The 17,542-nt window shown below is 35.3% G+C and overlaps 1 long non-coding RNA gene across 1 annotated transcript in view; it reads left to right on the top strand.

Moving 5' to 3' along the window:
* LOC141567099 (uncharacterized) overlaps positions 1–7,991 on the top strand; it is a 105,201-nt gene extending 97,210 nt beyond the window's left edge. The window contains exon 4 of the long non-coding RNA XR_012489496.1: positions 7,859–7,991. This is a non-coding gene — a long non-coding RNA (uncharacterized LOC141567099). The remainder of the gene's footprint in view (positions 1–7,858) is intronic.
* Positions 7,992–17,542: the final 9,551 nt, after the last annotated feature.

Below are 17,542 nucleotides of genomic sequence, written 5' to 3'. Positions count from 1 at the left end.
ACAGTGCAGTTAAGATCTAGGAGGATGCATCTAACCCTCTCTTCCACTGCTATGACATTTTGAAGTGTATCTGGTTTATACAGTATAGCCAAAGACAGAAAGATATCCTAGCCTGCATTGGACTGTGTTAAATTACTGAATCTGGAAGTTTGTTTATTGCAACAACTAGTGTTAATCACCTTAACGAATGGATTCCTGGGAGAAAGTACTTAACAAGAGCTTTCACATAGCAAGGCTAAAAAAACTAGCATCCCTCGTTTCTTCTCCAATATTACACACATCTTTGTGAGCAATATTTACATCTTTTTTTAAATCTTTGAATCCTTTATTCAATCTCTTCTCCTTTTCCACAATTAATATAACAAAAAGTTTGCTAATTTGGCCTTACACTCTGTGCTTTCTGAAGTGAAGTAACATATCTCTGGCTATGGCCTATTTTCCAAACATGAGTAAATTTATTATCCTACCATCCAGCCAGAAATTACTTTTCCTTCTCTGTTTTGCAATCCAGTCTACTAGATTGTCAGCTGCAGTGTCATAACTTGAAATGTTCTCTCCAACTTGTTGGAGCTACAACATCTCTACTTAAATTGCCAGGGCTGTTGTTTCTCATTGTGTATCTTTGCTTCTGCTAATTTAATATCAGAATACTTCCTTTCTCCCTGCACATTTCTTCAAAAAGAAGGCAGTAGTCCATTTTTAATACAGAACTGAAGAGTTTGAGGGCTCATTCACATATGGTAATGTATTTGATTCTCAAAATAACTCTGTGGAATTGGGCATGAGAGATATTATTTATGCCTTATCCCCATATTCCAGATGAGGGAAATGAGACTCAGGGGACTTTCCCAAGTCCCCTGGCTGTGACTCTGCACCCATAAATTTTTATTTTAAGTCTCATTTTTCCATTATACCTTTATTACCTTTTACCAATTCTCTCGTTGTTCCTGCTCCTGTATCTTGCATGTCCATTAATCACTCCTATGAAATCTAGCATGTTTTGAAATCTGTATTATTATGCCTAAAATTATGTTAATACAACATAATATAATGCTATGCGTTTTAAGGAAGAAAAAATTGAAAATCCAAACAGGAATTAACAAAGCTAATAGTAAAGGAAAGAGAAAAGCAGACATTTGAGTTGCTTCCAGTGGCTTTTGTTTGTTTAGAGTTTGTGTATATGGACGCGTGCTTTGTTTTTATTTTTGCTATTAAAGGCAGTTGTACTGTGGATGCGTTTATTCATCTCTTGATGCTCATAAACAAGCCTAAGTTATAGAGCTTGGAGTGAAAATGCTGGAAAACTTTGAGTGAAAAAAATCAAACAAAGCTATAGATAGATATGCGTGCGTGTGTGTGTGTGTGTGTGTGTGTGTGTGTGTGTATTCACAACTAGCTCAAGGAAGATCCTCAAAAAAGCACAATAACCTTGAAATCAGCAAAACACAATTCAGGCAACGGAAATAATTTCCTTGCTTATGGAAAGCTACTTGCAAAAAGTTATCTGGCAATCAAAAACTTTTTCACTTGGTTGGCCAGAAGGATAATTTTCTGTGCATATTTAGCCAAAAAAAAAAAAAAAAAAAAAGACATTTTAGGTATTTGTTACATTCCAGTATATTGTGTGATATAACAAAACGTACGCTGACTCCTCATTATTATTGTTATTAGTTTATATTGTATTCTACTGGCTTAGGTCAGAAACTTCACTTTCTGTTTTGGAAGTTTACCAACTTCCTTCCTCTAGGTTGTTTACTAACTTAATAGTACCTCAGAAAATAACTAATTGTTTAGAGACTAATTAACGGTGAGAACATGTCTTGCCATAGGTTTCTTCAAATGCTAAGTTCTATGATATAATAAATCCATGATAAAACTGTATGTGTAGGAACCAAAAAACAGGATTGCAACCTGCCTCCAGACTATGAGATATTTGACTACGAGATATTTGAGGGCAGGGGTTGTACCATATTTTTCTTTGTGTTCAACTTTGGAGAGCATTCAGGACTTGTAGGTATTTGTGAAATGTTTCCTATATTGAACTGAAATCTAATTTTTGGTTATTTTGTGCCAGTGAATCAATCTTTATTACACTAAATTTCACTGACAATGATGGCCAATATTTACCATGAGAATTGGATGGGAGTATTTAGAGTTGAATTTCAACGTATATTATTTGAAGGATCTTCCATTCTTTTCACTTTGTCAGGATCTTAAATGAGAATTTGGAGCTGTATGTCGCTAAAATAGCAGAAAGCATTTATTGGACTGCAGATGTTTGGGATTATACCTAATTGCTTTTTTTGCTGCTGCTATTTTTATCAGCCTGCTGAAGGGATTTTTGTAAATGATGGAAGAAAGCCTAACTTTTGAAGGGGTTAAGCTTCTAAACTGCTGTGATCTACAGTCAGTTAGAAGTGACAAATTGTAAGCAAAAGATAATCTCTTCCACTTACAGAAATGCCAGCCCAAATATCATCCATAGGAAGATTTCAGCAACTTTAATATATTCATGTTAGAGAAGCAGAATTTAAAAATAGGTATTTGTGGATCTTTTAGGTCCCTGCTGCTTTATAGATTTTAACTATGCTGCTTAGCAAGTCTTTTCAACTGTGGTCTGATGGTTTACATGGAGACTCTCTCTTTAATGGAGATTTATGAAAAACTTGTACCACAGAGGTTTCCCAGACTCCCAACTTGATGTATCTTCTACACAATGGAACAGAGTTTATGAAGCAAGGGGTCTTGAATCTATTAGGAAAGTTTTAAGCTGCAGGTAACAGCACACTACAAACGTGGCTTTAAAAAAGGAAAAAAATAATAAATTAAATATAAACTATGGAAGTATACTTTTTTTCTGACCAGCATCTCAATTATATCAGGATGCACTTTTTATCATCTCTAGTCCTTCCCTTATGGTTGTAAAACGGCAGCTGTAGCTTCCAGCGAGCAGGGCATGACACGGCACGTTCCAAACAGGAAGGGAAGAAGGAAGGTAGAAAAAGGGCTTTCCTTTTGTTGAGAAGTAAAATCATTTTCAGATTTCCCAAGTAGTCTCTCTTTATGTCCAATTAGCTAAAATCAGATAATATGGCCATCTCCGGGTACAATGGCGGCTGGGAAAGTGAGGAGATGGAAAAGAAGAATGACATACTCATAATTGGCTTAGATAAAGCATGTTTAATTCTATGGACTTGGATGCAGTTTTCCTGTTGAAAAAATTTGAGGATTTTTTAGCAAGGAAAATAGAAAGAAAGCTATAAAATAGCCTTGCAACAGTGTTTGTAAACTCCTAGTCAATCCTCTGATTGTCCTAATTTGAAGGATAGTCAAATAAATTTCTCTACCTGTCTCCATATATCCCAATGTTGAGACTTGTTCAATATGAAAAGACCAACAAACACAAACTTAAATCCAGTAAAAATTGACAACAGTCAAGACACTTAAAACTTATCCATAATTTGATCACAAAAAAAGAACCTGTGTTCAAATTTGCATATTACCATTGACTTGTCCATATTATTTTTCCACAGTTATAATTCTAAAATTTGTATTCTTTTGCATTCTTCTATTTTCATTTGTCATAAATGTTTTGCCATTTCTATATTTTAATTTTCACTTAAGCTTCATAGTTTTTCATCTGTTGTTGTACTCAAGAATATGTAACAACTTTCCTATTATTGGAAGTCAGTGTAGCATAGAGGGAAGCCCCTTAGCAGGTCATGAGCTATAACATAATTCTACCTGGCCTGAAATCTGTTATACCACTTAGAAAGTGGGTGACCTTTCTAAGTTATTTAACTTCCCCGAACTACAGTATGTACATCTGTACAATAAAGTTAATAATAAGACTGTAAAGTTAATAATGATTATGATATTTTAAGTAAATTATTAAGTGCATTTTTATTAATTTAATAATAAAAAGCTGATAATAATTACACAAGATATTTCCTGTAAATTGCTAAATATGGATCTTACTGTGCAGTTCAATATGGTGGTCACCAGCCACATACGACAATTTAGATTTAAGTTTAAATGAATGAAAATGAAATAAATTCAGTTTCTTAGTGGCACAATACACTTTAAGTGCTCTGTAGCCACATGTTGCTACTAGTTACCACTTTCCATAGTGAAGGTAAGGGTCATTCACATCATCATAGGATATTTTATTCGACAACACTGGCTAGAATATAGTAAGAGCTTTATAAGTAGTTGTGGATTTAGCTTTTCCTTCTTCTGAATGTCCTAATGGATTTTCCCTGCTGCATTTGGGACCATTGAGAAACCAGTGAGCTCTTCTCAATCTCTTAGCTAGATTTTATAGTTAATGCTCTTACAGTGTGTGCTTAACTTTGCATAAACAACATTTATCTAAATGTATCTTTTTGAAGTGTTTTTACTGACCAGAAGATGAAAGGTTTTTCAATGTCAGTTTGATATGGATTCTGCTATAGAATGAATGTTTATGTCTTCTCTAAAGTCGTATGTTGAAACCTAGTCTCCAATGCGATGGTATTTGGAGGTGAGGCCTTAGGGAGGTAATTAGGTCATGAAGGTGGAGCCCTCATGAATGGGATTAGTGCCCTTATAAAAGAAATCCAGAGAACTTCCTCTACCCTTAACGCCATGTGAGGATACAGTGAGAAGAGGGCAGTCTGAAACCAGAAAAGGGCTCTCACCGTAATCTGACCATGCCGGCACCAATCTCAAAGTTAAGTCTCAAGAGCTATGAGAAATGAATTTCTGTTGTTTATAAACCTACGCAATCTATGGTACTTTGTTATAGTAGCCCAAACTGACTAAGACGGACTTGAGTTAAATTTAAGTAGAAGTTGACAGAAACTATTGAGGCAGATGATTACATCCCATAAATTCCAATGGCTGAAGCTTTGTGAAATAAAAGAGGCTCAAAGAAAGAAGAATCATGATATATCATTCAGTAAAATGTGTGGATGTTGGGTGATCTGTGTGTTTGTGTCACATATCATCCCAAGGGAAATCAGTCGTTTCTTTTGGTTCCTAAACTATTTCTGGATGAAGCAAAGCAATACAACCTCCTTCCTAAATGAATCGTCACAGATTAAATATAATCATGTTGTTTTACAGTAGGAAGGTCATTTGTAATCTTATTTTCAAACCATTGCTCATGGCTATATGGACCAATTTAAACACATGCTGTGAGCTCACTTTTCTGTATTGTACGTTAACATTTATCACATATATAAAATATTATCTATTATATTGCTTTTAAGTCAGGCAAAATAGTGAGGATCAATTTGGTCTTGATCACTTTCCTTTAAAAATTGTAGAAATGGTGAAATTGATAAAAATATGATATAAATTTAACAAAATTTTCTATAGAAGGAAGTGTCTGTTGTGGACCATGATCACAAATAACTGGTCCAATAAACCCTGATTCTTCTATTTATATAATTTTGTACATGACCCTGAATTAGGAAATTGTAGGGACACAAGAGTTAATCAGGCTTCCCCCCTGGCCAGCTGGTGACCTTGACTGGCGGAGCCTGCCAGTCCGATAAGGTAGAAGGTCGCGCAATCGCTGTCCATCCTGAAGATGTTGGTTGTGTATACCCTCATGTAAACACCATTGGCTGTAAGCCACCTTTGTCTCGGTGGGGTATAAAGGGCACAGCCATTTTAGGGGAGACGGAGGGAGAGCAGGCTGGCGCAGAGACAAAGAGGCAGAAGCAGAGACTTGGCAGAGATCGTGGGCCGTGCCTTATGTGCTGTGTTGCTGACTGTGACCAACAACGGGCCTATGGGGCCTGTGACCAAAAGGTGGCTGCTGTGGGCTGCTGAGAAGCAGGCTGCTGTGAGTTATGAGGCTGCTGCTAGCTGCAGGCTGTAACCTGAGAACGTCCAGCTGTATACAGCAGTAAAAACTCCTGGCTGTATCCCAGGAGGCATGTGAATAAAGTACGTCTACTTTGCCTTGGGCTCCACGCATCTTCTTCTGGCTCCCCGATACTCAGACACCTTACCGCCGGGATGCCATCCACTCGGACATTGACCTGACAGAAATATACCCAGGCTTCTAATAAAAGTATAGAATTGGACCATTATTTTTTAGTATAGGTTATCATAATCTAACTCTATACTTTTTATAATAATGATGCTGATATATCATTTGTTAATTGTCTGATATCTATCAAATTATGAGATGTATCACTTCTGTTTATAAATTAGTGCATTAAACATACAAAAAAAGTTATGTGCATTTATAATCAAGGGTCATAAAAGCCTCAAAGGGCAAGGAGATGGGTGTGTAGATACAGGTATTTGTGCAGCAGTATGATAAGCAGTGGGGTGGAATAAGAAAACTATTGTTGATTGGATAGCTTCTGTGTTCTAAGCACTGTTATGGATATTTTAAATTCATTTATTTATTCTTTGGATACTTTTCACTAATTATATTTGAGGTGTCAATCCACCCAAATATAGCAACATTTTGTCATGAAAAACATCTGAATTGGTCCACTTGGTGGTATTAAAAACAATTCACATTTCATCTTTTGGCAATGCCGTTAGTTTTTGAAGTTAGTATAAATGAGTCTAAATGCTGCTTAGCTATAAACAAATCTTTTAGTCCCAGAAGGAGACTGAAATTAGCATATCTAGTAAACATCCTTATTTAAAAAACAAAACTATTTTTGTTTGTGCCTTTTAGATAAAAATGTGACTGTGTGTATACTCACACAAATTTAGCACAGTATATTAAAATTGATACCTAATATGATATCAAATGTAGTATTTACAGAGGTGGATTAGTCTGTTAGAGCAGCCATAGCATAATACCACAGACTGGGTGGCTTAAATAACAGAAGTTTATTTTCTCCTATTTCTGGAAGCTGGAAGTCCGAGATCAAGGTACCAGCTGACTCATTTTCTGGTAAGGGCTCTCTTTCTGGCTTGCAAATGGCTGCTTTCTCTCTATGTCACATGGCTTCGTCTCTTTGTGCATGTAGAGAGAGATATCTCTGGAATCTCTTCCTCTTCTTACCAGGACACCAACTCTGCTGGATTAGGGCCCCACCTTTAGGGCCTCATTTTACTTTAATTACTTACTAAAGGTCATAGCTCCAAATGTAGTCATACATTAACTCTTTGAGTATTGCCGAACTCTCAGCACATAACTCTCTCAAAATCCCTGCACTAAGAGACTTGACTAAAGTGTATCATGGCTTCTAGCAGCATAATCCATGTCCCTAGTATTACCTCAGAGCTCCCATTAATATACCTGCCTGCAAAAACTCATTGTTGCCCAGCAAATTTACTTTTGTTCTAGCCAACACCGGAGGACAGGCCCCTGACCCCCTTTCTTAGAACATTTGCTAAAAAGGGCTTACAATGCTGAATACGTATCTCTTACAACACGTGTCTTTTTCAAGGACCCAAAAGCCATTCCTTTGAAATACCATCATCAGAAAGAATAGAACCAATGTCTTCCAGTCTTTGTAGGAAGATAGAATCCTAATTTCAATAACTGCCAGCTCACAGACACAGCTGATCTAATTGCATTTACATTAGCAACCATTAGTAATTTTTTACTTCTCTAACCCTACTGAAACCCTAATCTCTCCCCTCCTTCCATATTCCTTGAAAGCATCTAATCACTTTTGCACAAATGAAACAGAGCTCAGTTCTTTCCCTTACTGTCCGTAGTTCTCGAATAAAACCTGTTTCACCACTTTGGTGTCTGTCATGTTTATCTTTGACAACTTCAGCATATGAACTTAGGGGGTCATAATTCAGTCCATAACAAGGAGGTAGCATTAAAACTACAAATAGGTGAATGTAGATGAATACAACAGGTCAGTATGCTTTCTCATTTTTCTAGGAAGAAGAATTGTCAATTGTTTCCTGCCTCCTCTATTGTTGCCTAGAGTGAATTTCTGCCAGTATTTGCCATCAGTCAACTCAACACTGTACTTACCTTTCTGAGTGATGACTTCTCTGCAGTTGGTGTTGGCCAATTAATCTAGTAACTAGGTGCCATGGAAGCATCTAATTCCTTGGAAACTAAAGGAGCACAATCTTTTCCTCATTACCCAGGTCACATGATCATGACAATGGCAACTCGGAAGCTGAAGGAAGCTAACTCTAAGAGGGAGATTAGCATGAAGAAGCTTGAGTGGGGAATACTTTTAGAAGGAAGTGGGAGTGGCAGGAGGGAGAAGCTGAGCTGCAACAGTCTCAATGGAGGTCTCTACTGATGCCACAGGGAGCCCTGGAGCTATGATGACCCTTTCATATTGTGCTGAGTTAGAACAAAGGGAAAGACCCATGTCTGTCACTGTATGCAGACCACTTCAGTTAGGGAGAGTGTGGCTTTCTTCAGCTAAGCAATCCCCAGAGGGGCTGTCAGCTAAGGCTTTCTATTACCAACACTCCCCACATCTGGGAGAAGTCCTTCATTCCTGAAGGGGAATGTCCGTGGTGTGTTACAACATGCACGACAATGCCCAATAACAGATCCCTTTTTGAGAAATTAAATATTGAGCTAATAATACAAGAAAAGACAGAATGGTCAGTATTCATTCATCCTGGTGACAAAATGGCTAGATTTCACAAATCTAATATTCACCAAAAGAAGCCAGAGTCAAAAGAGTACACACCTTATAATTCTGTTTTCCCAAGATTTAAAAATCAACTGGCAAAATCAATATATGAGTGTTAGAAGTCAGAATTACATTTACATTTTTTAATTAGTAGAATTTTTATCATTAATTTGTTAATTTTGGTTGTTATTTATAATTATAAAGAGCTTTAAGTCCAAAAAAATCTACACCTAGTTTTAAATGTGTATATGTAATTCAGCAATATAATATATTAAACTATACTTATTAAATAAATATGTATATATTTATAACATATATTTATAAAGTTAATAAAAATTGGAGGTTTGTAAAAATTTTTATTCAAGAAAAGTCCATCAGTTTTTCAAGCTTTTAAAATACTGTTTTGTACAAATTCAGTTGGTAGAAGCCAATGTTTGGACACAAAGGTATAAGCAGGTAGGAAAAATGGAAGCTTGATTACCTGGGATAAAAGGCAAAATGTGGAATCAGAATGGAGGGACCTGAGGTAAACACTGGAAAGCACAATACTAACTAATAGAAACAGGAAACTAAAAACACAGAGCTGTCATATGAGGTTTGGGGATGATTTTTCACATATAATAATACTAGTATAGTATTACTTCTACTAATAGTAATAGTACTACTACTAATAATAGTAATAATAACTGTGGTATATGGAGCACTTCAGACATCTGGCCCATGCAGTTGAAAAACATTATCTAAAATGTTCAGAACAAAAAAGCTGATATTTTCATCTGAAGTTTTACTGAAGCAGGCAGTGATGCTCAGAGTGGTTAAGTAATATGCCCAAAGTCACGTAACAAAGCATTTGAGGCAAGATTCAACTCAAGTCTGTTCCAGAAAGTTTCTGTTCTCTATATTATCTAATAATGAACTAAAAGTGATTTAAAATATATGCATACACATTAGATATTTTTTTTGTATATAGAAATGTATTTAGCCACAACAGCTGTGACACAAACCATGAGGAATAGATCCCTCAAATTAGAGATAATCTAAGAGAAGCCATTCAATTCCAAGGCCATTCTGTACATACTTTTGTTTCCTTTTTCCTCATTCTAATCAGCAGGGAATTTACTTGGAAGCAAAAACCTTGGTTTCTTAACTATTATTACCCACCTGAAGTCATCACTTCTGTTTATTACATCATAATCAACTCTACTTGCCACCAATTGTACATTCCCAAAGAGGAAATTATGATTTCAAGTGAAGACAATGAAGCAGGAACAGATGTGATGCTAAAAGAGAGACATTCTATTATCCTGAACTCTACTCCACAATGAAGAACAAGGGAAAAGAGATCAGAAGGTATTGTCATATTTCAAAATAGAGTCTGTTCTAGTATCAGGTTTACATTTAACCAGAAAGATATGCTGAAATTTCCACATACCAGTCATAGTACTTTATGCTTGACACTTCATGTACTAGGGAAACTGCAAAAAATTAGAAAAAAAAATTACTCTGCAGCATGTTTGGCAAATCTTTGACTGTTGCCTTTGCACCATTTTTCTGTTTTAATTTTCTTTAGGCAGAGCAAGTGACCCTACTTCCAATTATGACACCTCACTGACTCCCTTATTCTCAAGACAACTGTTGGATTGTACCACCTACTCCTTTAGAGGTCTTCATAAAATATGTGTGTCTTTTTAACTCTAGGGAAGGGGATACTGACAGAATGGGAAACAGGGTAATGTTTCATACTGTTTTTAAAAATGAATATTTGGTCACACCAATTCATTCATAAACGCTGGTCTTAATGTGTGTCAGATATTTGATGGGCTAAAGGTACAGAGATTAAAGACCTGTTTTATAAACTCAAAGCAGCCATGGTAGAGTGAGGGAGACAAATAAGGTAATGGATAATCATAAATCGGCAGGATCAAAGCTATGACAGAGATATTCACTATGTGCAATGGAAGTTCCTTGTAAATACAGACTAAGAAGCAGATCAGCCTGAAAGAGGAAGACAAAAAATGAGCTAGAACAGTGTATGCAAAGATACAGAGGTAAAATCAAGAATGGTATATTAGAGACAGGGTCAAGTACAGTAGTTGCCCCTTACACATGGTTTCACTTTCTGTCATTTCAGTTACCCAAGTCAACTGCAGTGTGAAAATATTAAACGGAAAGTCCCATAAATAAAAAATTCGTAAGTTTTAAATTGTGTGTTATTCTGAGTAGCATGATAAAATCTTGAGCTGTTCTGCCACCCCAGCTAGGACGTGAATCATCCCTTTGTCTAGTGTATACAGGTTGTTTATGCTCCCTGCCCATTTGTCACATAGTAGTAGCCATCTATTAGGTTGGGGCAAAAGTAATTGCAGTTTAACAGGTTAAAAATAATTGCAAAAAAAGCAATTGCTTTTGCTCCAACCTAATAGGTTATCAGATTGGCTGTCACAGTATTGCAGTGCTTGTGTTCATGTAAACCTTTTTACTTAATAATGGCCCCAAAGTGCAAGAGAAGTGATGCTATCAGTTCAGATATGCCAAAGAGAAGCCATAAAGTGCTTCTATTTTATTATTAGTTATTGTTTTTAATCTGTTACATGTCTAATTTAGAAATTAAACTTTATCATAGGTGTTGTATATAGGAAAACCAGTATTTATAAGGTTCAGTACTATCTGTGGTTTCAGGCATATATATACGGTTTCTCATATATATATATATATATATATATATATATATATATATGAGAGTAAAGGGAGAGAGAGAGAGAGAGAGGCTATTGTCTTTGGAAGAGTCAGGTGAAGATAGCAAGGTGGACAAAGCAGGACCAAATGAGTTATTTTTAATCAGTATTAAAATTCACAGACGTTTGTGTTATATCTCGGAAAATCCCTACACTTAATCTGCTGCTGATGTTTTCAAAGCCTTTTGGGAAGCCAGCGAAGATCAACCTGTTTGCTTCTCTGTGAGCTGGCCTGTTATCTTCCTTTCCCAGCTTTGAATACTTTGTGCTATTTTAATGAGAATAGAAACATTCCTTCTGCCATCTCCTTTTCATTTGTCTCTCTTCATCTACCCCTTTCCTATTGGTCTAGTGAGTTCGCTTTAATTGATTCAGGGTCAACTGATTAGTAACATCATTATACCTACAAAATCCCTGGACTGATATACCATCATATCTAAATATTTCGCCCACATCCAGCAAAAAGGGTTGTATGAGGCGTGTGCACCAGCAAACAGGAGTCTTGATGGCCGTCGTAGAATTCTGCCTACCCCATGGACTATCCCACAATGCCTATACCACAGTCTTTTCCACTGTAGGTTCTCAATATATATTTGTCCATTGATCGAGGATATGTATTACCTTTATAACAAAATTATATAAATAATACTTAAAAATTTAATCATGTTGTCTCTCCTCCCTGGGTAAAAGCTCAGCTGGTCATTTAGCACTCTGTATGTCTCTCCCTTTAATCTTTATACATTATAATCACTAGTACTATTTGGATTTTTTCAACATTTTCTCCAGCTTCTGTCAAATGTGGAATTTTTCAATGGTCTGAATAGTCTGGTGCCTACAGATGATGCAGAACAAGCTTGCTTAGGTTTCTGAGTTTTGTTTTGTTTTGTTTTTCAGAACCTAGAGCTGATCTGTTATAGAAACAACCTCATGACTTTTTTAAGGAAAACAAAGTACTTTACTTACTTTAAATATTTCTTTTGGGGAAGAAATTAAGAACCCATAATGATCTCTAGTTGCAAACATTTCTTGTTTTAGTCTGGGCACTGATGGGTAAGTGTTTTCCTATTTTTTAAAAATATTTATTTACTTGTTTATGTATTGACTGATTTTAGAAACACATGGTAAAAGCAAGTATATGTGAATTCTGCAGAAAATGTGTGCTGACTCTTCAAGTTCCGCTTCCGATTGACAACATGCAACACACAAACCAGCAAAACTTGTCTTGTCTTACTTACAAACATGAAATAAAAGTTATAAACTGTTTATTATGCATACTGCTTCATATAAGAAAAATATATTGCTACTTGGTTGTATCGGGGAGTTTCAGATACTAAGTATGGATTTTTTTCTCTCATAATAAACATATAAAATAAAAACATAAGCAGATACACAAAGCTTATATTTTATTAAAATCCATAAAAAGGGAATAGGGAAAGGCAATAAAGTTTACTATACATCTGTCATGTATAGCTGTAGAATTGTGAATGTAAGTGAAAAAAATCATAGTTGCTCTAACACATTTCCCAAAATTTGGGATATAGAGCATAGCTTCATATGCCCATCTAGTTCAGAGAGCGATGCTAATGTAAAGGGACGGAAACAAGGCATAAAATTGTAACATGGTCCTAGTTAACTATAGGAATACTCAAAAATGAAGTATTACATTTACATTAATGTACATTTCTTAAAGTTGATAATTTATGTTGAATTAAGTTGCTTAAAATAGAAATTTGAATGTTCGCTAACTTATTTTTAATTATGAATTCAGTGTGATAAAAATCTAGTACTGACAATACTGAAGAAATCCTCCAAACATGCACCTTATAAAAAGGTGCTGGGATTTATAAAGGACAAGTAAACCAAACTGAGTTAATTTCTTCTGTTGATGGAATTAGCACATGACAATGGGAAGGACTATGTTATATACAGAAGGCACCGAAAAAAAAATGTACATACATTTTAAGAGAGGAAAAAAACTGTATTAAAATTCCGCCGATGGTAACCACTTTGAGCACCTTTTGTACCTGCAGAATTCAAATGTGACTTGTATTCAACTTTTGTTACCAGTATATATTATTACAATTTTAATATGTTTTTTTTCTTTCTTAAAATATGTATACTTTTTTGTTGTTGTTGGCACCCTGTGTGTTTTGAATTTGAATCTGTGAAGTTTCTTAATACAGGGTTCAAGATATTTTGACTTACAAAAATTGATGCAAATTTGGCTAATTTTTTTTTCTTCATTTTTTCACTTGGGCAAGCAACTCAATACCAAGATTGTTTCATGAGACAAATGGGATTGCATTTAACATGAGTTGTGTTCTATTAGCAATGAACTGCATGGGAGAATAAAGGAGACATCCACAGATTGATAATATATTGAAAGATACCATACATTGGAGATAAAATCATACCAGAGACATGAGCAAGGACAGGCAAATTGGGAGTCAGCTTCGAGAGAGCACTTTGTTCTGACAGTGGCAAATTAGTTTGAATCAAGGGTTTGAGTCTTAAAGAAAGAGTGCTTTAAATATCATCACAAATACCACTCTTCCTCCTTTTTGTTACCTAGTTTGGCCTTCTCCTCCACAATTCTCTTTATTCCTACAAGATTTCCACTTTGTTTTATAATTGATTTCTGCAAAGGACTATTAAGCCCTAAGTACACATCAAATTAGGTGGTTCTTTTTAAATAAAAATACTGGCTACCTAAACACAGTATGTATAATACTTGCTTCTTGCTAATATTATTTTCTTCTCATTAATTAGAGTCTTGGATGACTCATCTACATTCACACACATACACACACACACACACACACACACACACACACACACCCCAAATACACAAGCACACAAATGATCCCAAACCTGCTTTTAGCCTGGAAATTGAAAAAGTCATAATTGTTTGGTTGGCAGGATTTTTTTATTTTATTTTAAATCCCCATTACAATTGTTATTTTGCTGTCACATAGGCAGCTATCAACCACTATTTCTTGTGCTGTGCCAAAGTCCAACAAATGAGAAGAAAAATGGAAGGCAATATTTTGGTGATGTCCTTGGGTTTTTCCTTTGCAGCAAAATAGGAGAGAATGGCCGAAGATAGTTATACTCATCTTGCTGGATTTACACAGTATTATATGATTTCATGATGAACCGTGGTGCAACATGTGGAAAGCATACAAAAAGATTAAATAAATAAACCTGAAGGAGAGGAAGGAATCACTCTCCTTCTTAGGAACAAAGCAAGGACTTACAGGCTAATGGTAAGAGAAAGAAGAATTTACTCTGAAAATAGCAGAAATTGATCTGACCACAGTGATAACTTGTCAATGAAAGAAACTGAAAATTCCTTCAATAGTTTTATCCCTAGTGCATTTTTAAACCAGAGTGGAAAGCATACAACAATGTATATTAATACAAACAAAAATAAGCAGGCAGAAGATAGAGTGAGAAACCTCTTAGGTCATTTTCATTATTATTCATCAGTTCTTAAAAATGCATTTGATATCTTAAGAGGTCTTGGAGTTTATAAACACATTGTTCTGCAGTGTTCTAAGCCAAAAAATAATAAAATAAAAAATATCTTGAAAATATCTAATTGTGCCCTGAGAGCAATTTTAACCATTTTCTCAGCACGTTAAACATTTAGAAATGTCTTATGATGCAAATTAATAGAGTATCTTAAGATTTATGTGGCAGTAAGAAATTCCTGGTTCCAGAAACATAAGCCTTACACTTAGCACTTAAAGCTTTTAAAGACCTCATTTCCAAGTTACATTCTGAGAGCATCTTACCATAGCCTATGTTGTTACCAAATGACAACAACAACTCTAGTCTCTTCTCTGCTGATATACCACATGTTTTCAGGGCTCCGTGCAATTGTTAACATGCTTCCACATATCCAGCCACAACCCCACTCACATCCCAAACATTCTCCAACATCCTATTCATTACTCCCCTATGTAAGTTCCCAAAGACCTTTGTTAATGTCTCTTTTCTAGTATGTTCCGTTTTGTGTTTTAATTATTTGTGCATGCACTTTATTTCCACCATAACCGTAGTTCCCCAAACCTAAACCTTCAGCCCTGAGGGAGAAACGGAATTATTGAAGGGGCCCATAAATTTATATGTACGTGTGTATTTTTATTTTCAATCAATAGGGTAGTAAAACTGTAGCCATTGTTGTGTGAAGAAATGTAAAATATGTAGTTTAACAAGAGACAACAAATTATGACTTGTGGGCCAAATTCAGCCTTCTGCCTGCATGAGTGAATGAAATTTTATTAGAGCACAGACACACCCATTCATTTATATATTGTTTATGGTTGCTTTCATGAAATAACAGCAGAATTCAGTGGTTGCAACAGAGACCATATGGCCTACATATATTTATGTAGGCTAAAATATATATTTATGAGGCTAAAATATTTACTCTCTGGCTGCTTACAGAGTAATTTTCGCTACTCCAGGTCTAGAATATAACCATTTTGAGGGCTGTGGTAATATAGTAGATATATTTGCATCACCCCTGTACACAACTTACAGAAAGTTCTCAACCTCTGGAGAATGAATTAAAAAATTATTATATTCCCCTCAAACATGCTCTTCTTCCTCCTTTATTACCACTCTTGCTTACTGTTATCAACAAATATTCACTTGTTTGAGTTTAAAAATATCAATCTAACTCCCTTCTCTTTCCTGTTCATGTCAATTAATCATGTCTTATTAATTTTGTGTTTATTCAATTAAATTGTCTGGATATTCCCTCCTCAATCTCAGTCCCCACCTTTTCCTCAAATGTGACACTTAATTGAAAGTGTATCCTTTCCATACATGATTTCATATTATCAGGATACATCTTTGCACATATCTGTATTCTTAATACAGAGTAGTATTTTTAATGTTTTTAAGAATTTAATTATATGGTATCATATTGTACCTACATTTTATAAAGCAAATATTTTTTTTCCTTCCACTCAACATTGTATTTTTGTGAATTATCCATTTTTTGGACATCTTTTCTGATTCATTCATTCACTGTCCCATTGGAGGACTAGATTATTTATCTATTTCACTACTGATGGATATCCAATCATTCCAAATATTTCTATTACAGATGGCACCAAAATTTCTTGACCACATGAATGCGAGTTTCTTTCAAGCCTATACCTAGATGTAGAAATACTGATCATAGGGCATTATATTAGTTTCTTAGTGCTGTTATGACAAATTACTACAAATCTAGTAGCTTTAAACAACACAAAATGTATTGTCTTACAGTTTTGGAGATCAGGGTCCGAAATAGGTTTCATTGAACCATGATCACTGTGTCAGAGGGGCCATACTTTATCCAGAGGCTCAAGGGATAATTAATTTGCTTGCCTTTTCCATTTTATAGAGGCTGCCTACAAGACTTTTCCCTCCATTTTCAATGCCAGCAGAGTAGTATCTTCAAATCTCTCTGACTCTGACCCCTTACTTCTATCATCATATTTCCTTTGGCTGTGACTCTCCTGCCTTCCTCTTAAAAGGATCCTTTTGATTACATTGGCCCACTCAGATAATCCAGGATAATCTCTCTATATCAATATTTTTAACTTAATCACATTGCAAAGTCCCTTTTACCATGTGAAGTAACATTCTGGACATATTCCAGACATTAGGATGTGGCTATCTTTTCAGGGACACTGTTCAGTTTCCCACAAGTATAGACATCATCAAAGTTATTAAATACAATCAATTTCCTCCTCTATGCAGTTGGAGCAATTTAAACACTCTCTTTGGTGTTTCCAAGTCTTCATCAGTGCTTGGCATTGTCAACCTCTCTGGAAGTTATGAAACCTAAACTTATTGGTATTGCTTATAACTTTAAATTCTGTTATAATTTCAAACATACAGAAAAGTTTCAAGAATAGTAAAACTAGCTCATATACCACCTACTCCATTCTCCTAGTCTTTATATTTTACACTATTTGAGACTAAGTTGAAAATGTATGTCCCTTTTTCTCTAAACATTTCAGGGGGTATTTCCTAAGAACATGGATATTCCATCATTTAGCCACAATGTAATTATGCAAATCAGGAAATTTAATGTTGATTCAATATTTTCACATAATTCCCAGTCACTGTTGAAATCCATCATATCCAAAATATCTTTTGTCGCTATAGCAGTTTCGCAAATAACATTATTTTATGCAATGTCCTTCCCTTATAAGGATGATGAGG

Source organism: Rhinolophus sinicus, linkage group LG10 (assembly GCF_036562045.2).
Source record: "Rhinolophus sinicus isolate RSC01 linkage group LG10, ASM3656204v1, whole genome shotgun sequence".
Taxonomy (NCBI): domain Eukaryota; kingdom Metazoa; phylum Chordata; class Mammalia; order Chiroptera; family Rhinolophidae; genus Rhinolophus; species Rhinolophus sinicus.
The sequence above is the reverse complement of the archived record's forward strand: the minus strand, read 5'-3'. Positions and strand labels throughout refer to the sequence as shown.